Source organism: Cryptomeria japonica, chromosome 7, assembly GCF_030272615.1.
Source record: "Cryptomeria japonica chromosome 7, Sugi_1.0, whole genome shotgun sequence".
NCBI classification, from domain to species: domain Eukaryota; kingdom Viridiplantae; phylum Streptophyta; class Pinopsida; order Cupressales; family Cupressaceae; genus Cryptomeria; species Cryptomeria japonica.
In genome coordinates, this window is record NC_081411.1 from 366,126,026 (window position 1) to 366,131,832 (window position 5,807).

Here is a 5,807-nt window from a genome sequence, read left to right on the forward strand (position 1 = left end):
CATAGTCCTCTTTTTGCAAAAGTTTAACAACTTGAGGAGATCCAATGTCTACTAATTATTTCAGAAAGGATAGTCCTAAACTTGATGGAACCAACTATGGGATATGGAAAATCAGAATGAAGACACATCTGAATTGCATTGGTAAAGACATCTGGGAAGTTACTAAGAATGGTTATACTACTATTGGAGCTGGTCAGATTGCTCCCATTACTTTAGCTAAAGATGAAGAAAATGATTGCAAAGCAAGAGAAGCACTTTTGAGCACATTATTAGATCAACAAATCATGGGATTATCAGATAGATCCACTACAAAATCTATCTGGGATCATTTGGAAACACTGAATGAAGGGGATTGCACAGTCAAAATTGCAAAACTTGAAAGCTTCTGAGTTAGGTATGAACACCTGAAAATGGAAGAAGATGAAAGGATTTCTTCTTTTATGGAAAGAGTAAATGAAATTGTGTTGGGTATCAAATGTTGTGGAGGAACCTTGAGTGAAGATGAGATTGTTTCAAAAATCTTAAGAGGTTTGCCACTGGCATATAAAATGAAGGTTACTGCTATAAATGAGTTGAGAACAATGCCTAATACATCAGTAACTAGGGATACATTGATTGGAAAACTTTCAGCTTTTGAAATTGAGGAATTTGGTCCTGTTACTACTATAAAAATTGATTTGGCCTTCAAAGCATCAACATCATTTGCTTCATCCTTTGACAAATCAGACTAGAGAGCCTTTTATGCAAGAGAACTTGAAGAAACCAGGAAGGATAATGAAGAGCTTAAAGAACTTGAAGCACTATTTGCAAGAAAAATGCCAAAAGGCCCAATTGGAAGTAAGTATGAAGGTAAAGCACTCTTTAAATGTTTTAACTGCAATAAGATTGGTCATATGGCTTCAAGATGGCCTGATAGACATGCTAGACTAAGAGAAGAAGCTAGAAGAACATACAAACCTAATCCTGAATATCAGAGATACAAATTTAAGAAAAACAAAGATAAATTTTGTTACATTGTTGATGAAGTTGTGACTGATGATTCTGATGAAGATCCAATAGACAATGGATGGGTCTTTGTTGCTATAATAGAAGATCAACTGATAGCTATTGCTCAACCGGTAGAACAAGCCCTAGCAGCTAAAGTTGAATCAAAGGATGAATGGATTATTGAATCAGGATGCTCACATCACATGACTGGAGACAAAGGTAAATTCTTGAACTTTCAAGAATACAATGGAGGTTTAGTAAGATTCAGAGATGACAAAGCCTTTTCAACCAAAGGTAAGGGTTAAATATCTCTTGATGGTAAACATAACACTAACAATGTCTACTATGTTGAAGGATTAAAACATAATATTTTTAAGTGTTGGTCAATTAGTTGAGAAAGGTTTTCAATTACAATTTAAAAATGGAAAATGCAAAATCATGAATAGAACTGGTTTGGAAATTGCAACCGGTAATCAGACTAGAGGTAATAGCTTTCATTTGAAAAATAGTGAAAAGGCATGCTTAATTGCACATATAGATGAAAGTTGGCTATGGCATAAAAGACTATGTCATGTAAATTTTGATTGCATAGTAAAAATCAGTACTTCTAAGGTAGTTAGAGATCTACCTAAAATTGTGAAACCTCAGAACACAATTTGCAAGGACTGTCAATTTGGAAAACAAGTTAGAGCTAGTTTCAAAAGTATTCCAGAAAAATCCAATAATGCCCTTGATTTAATTCACATTGATTTATGTGGTCCAGCTAGAACTAAAAGCTTACAAGGTGATAGATATTTCATGCTAATTATTGATGATTATTCTAGAATGTGTTGGGTTACTTTTCTCAGAGAAAAATCAGAAGCACTTGGGAAGTTCAAGCTATTCAAAGCAATGGTTGAAAATGAAACCGATAAGAAAATTAAATGTTTAAGATCAGATCAAGGAGGAGAATTCACATATAAAGATTTTAATACATTCTGTGAAGTAAATGGAATCAAAAGACAGTTATCAGCACCTCAGACACCACAACAGAATGGAGTTGTTGAAAGGAAGAACATAACTATTTTGGATGCAGCAAGAAGTATGTTATCAGAAGCAAATCTACCACATGTGTACTGGAGAGAGGCAGTAAGCACTGCTGTCTATACATTCAACAAAGTTCACATCAAAGGTGAAACCGGTAAGACCCCTCATGAACTATGGTTTGGTAATACTCCTACTCTTAAGTATTTCAGAATTTTTGGAAGTAAATGTTATATTAGAAGAGATGAGTATATTGGCAAGTTTGATCCTAGAAGTGATGAAGGAATATTTCTTGGTTATTCATCTAAGAGTAAAGCATATAGTTGTTTTAATAAAAGATTACAGAAAATTGTTGAGAGTACAAATGTAAAGATTGATGAACAATTCAGAGGAACTTCAAGGTATATAGACTCTAAACCGGGAACAAAATTAATGACAAATGAACCTACAATAAATCCACTGGTACAGAATGATGATCCAGTTACTCTAGTATCATCAGAAGATTCCACAGTAATTGAAGAACAACAACTAACTAAGACATCCCAGTATGTAAGACTGAATCATTCTGAAGATCGGATAATTGGAAGCAAATTTAAAGGAGTCATGACAAGAGGAAGACTGGCAAATGAAGAGGTATGTCTTATTTCTCAAATTGAACCATTATCTATCAATGAGGCATGTGAAGATAAATTTTGGATTAAAGCTATGGAAGAAGAATTAGGACAAATTGAGAAAAATAATACTTGGACATTAGTTCCCTGGCCTAAAAATAAAAATGTAATTGGAACCAAATGGGTATTTAGAAACAAACTCAATGAAGATAGTAAGGTTGTCAAAAATAAAGCAAGACTAGTGTGTAAGGGATATTCTTAGAAAGAAGGAGTTGATTACAATGAAACCTTTGCACCGGTAGCCTGAATTGAGGCAGTTAGATTAATCTTGGCCTTTGCAGCCCACAAGGATTACAAAGTTTATCAAATGGATATTAAATGTGCATTTTTGAATGGAGATCTTGAAGAGGAAGTCTATATTGAACAACCTGATGGATTTTCCTTAACAAATGACAATGATATGGTTTGCAGATTAAGAAAATCTCTATATGGATTAAAACAAGCTCCAAGAGCTTGGTATGCAAGATTGGATAAGTATCTTTTAAAGATTGGTTTTACTAAAGGAAATGCAGATAGCAATTTATATTACAAGGTAACTAATGATGACATCTTGATTATGGAATCATTTGTTGATGATATAATCTTTGGAGGAGAAGATGGATTATGCAAAGAATTTTCTCTTGAAATGCAGCATGAATTTGAAATGTCTATGATCAGAGAAATAAAATTCTTTTTAGGATTGCAGATTTTACAGACTGATAAAGGCATATTTTTGAGTCAATCTAAGTACTTGAAATAACTACTTAAGAAATTTGGGATGGAGAACTCTAAACCGGTAAGTACACCTATGACTACAAATGACAAATTATCTCAAAGGGATAAATCTACACCTATTAATCCAACTAGATATAAATCTATGATAGGAGGTTTACTATATTTGACACAAACTAGACTTGATATTATGAATGTAGTATGTATAGTTTCTAGATTTCAGAGTAATCCTAGGGAAAATCATGAATTAGTAGTAAAAAGGATTTTCTAGTACTTACAAGGCACAACAAATCTTGGATTATGGTATCTTAAAGATGAAAATTTTGATCTATATGCATACATAGATGCAAATTGGGCAGGAGATGTGGATGATAGAAAAAACACCACTGGAGGAGCATTCTTTCTTGGAAAGAGATTAGTTTCTTGGTTAAGTAAGAAACAGAGTTGTACATCTTTATCAACAACAGAATCAGAATATGTTGCAGCAGCAACAAACTGTACACAGGCACTTTGGCTTAAGCAAATGTTGAAAGACATAAAGGTAAAATGCAAGGAACCTATTACTATATATTGTGATAACACTGCAACAATTGATATATCTAAGAATCCAATATTACATTCTAAAACAAAACATGTTTCTATCAAACTAAATTTTCTAAGGGAAAAAGTTGAAGAAAAGGAGATAAAACTGGCTTATGTGAATACTAAAGAATAGCTTGCAGATATTTTCACAAAACCTTTGCCTAAGGAAACTTTTGAGTATCTCAGAGATCAGCTCGGAGTCTTACCTCCACTAGTAGAGACTTAGACAATTGATGATTATCATCAACCTGCAGAATTAAATGGATAAATCTTTTATTCTGGTATTTGATGAGGAAGCTACTTCTCAGGGGGAGTAGTTGGTATATTGAATTGGTTGGTTTTTTGTATGAACTTGACCTTTTGTGACATTGGGGAGAGATATATGGAAAAATGCATTATCTTTTTTGAGGAGAGATTGGTATGAGAGATTGGTATTGAAAATAAATCTTTGGATAAACATATGTTACTCCTAGAGGGAGAAATGGAGATTCTCCCAGGGGGAGAAATGGAGATTGTTGGTTTTTGTACTTGGCATTTCTATTTTGGCACGTTGATGGTTTTTCCATTTTGTGTTGCCATCAATGCAAAAGGGGGAGATTGTTGGTATTTTGGTATGGTTTTGTCATTGATGTCAACACCTACTAAATACACCTACTTTTAAGATCCAGCAACATTCACTGGCAAACAGTAAACTGTGCAAACAGTTACCGATATATGGTTAACCGGTAGGATATAATGTTTACCAGCACCTGCAATGTCATGGAAGACACTTGGTAATGTCGAAGACATCATGTGGACACTTTATTTTGAAGTAATAATCATTGGTATATTCTTATTTGCATATTTCCTTTTACCGGCAAATAGGTCCAGGTTATCTAGGGTTACACCGGCAGGTTTATCTTTTCCAGATCAACATGGCACACTATGGAGATGATTTATTATTGTTGTACATGCATTAAGCCGACATGTTCAATCAGTTATTGCATCGGATATTGTGTTGTTTGTAAAATGTTTTTATTGTAATATCTTGTAGAGTTGACCTACTAAAGTTGGTCTTAGGGTATGGTATAAATGTAAGATCTTATTTGAAAGATCAAGTGTGGAATGCGAAAAAGATTTAAGGAAAGGTATATGCGAGATCAAGCAGGGATATACATGAAGACATCATTTGAAGGTGAAGTTAGGTTTTTGTAGAAGCATATCAGCATTACACCAGTACTGAATCCAGCATATGAAGATGCTATTTTGTGTAGTACATTCTCATTGGATTTAACCATCCAACTATAGTTAGTGTGACTCCCATTTGTGATTGAGCAGTGAGCTCTAGGCTATAGGCCTTTCTACATGTGCAAACCCCTCTTTGTACACTTACTATCTGCAGTAGTATCATCTGATTGTGGGTAAGGGTTCCCATCGTGGTTTTTCCCCTTACAGGGTTTCCACATACAAATATTGGTGTCATGTGTTGTGGATGAATTTGTTCTTATGTTTCATGCATTAATTCTTACCGGTATAGCAATTTTCTGTTAACACTATTTACCGGCATACTTAACTGTCTTATCGGTATTAAGCATTAAGTTGGTTAATAAGTTTTTGGTTTGAATTTATTAGACAACTAATTCACCCCCCCCCTCTTAGTTGTCTCCGGGACCTACAACAACATCATTTCTAGGGAGGAAATCTATTAGAGGCAGAGATCTAGGGCAATTTGGCTAGAGGCTGGGGACAAAAACACTAAATTTTTCCACATGACTTCTTTGAAACATAAAGCTGCCAACATAATTTCCAGATTAATTGTTGAGGACAAAATTCTTCTTAATAAGGATGAAATTA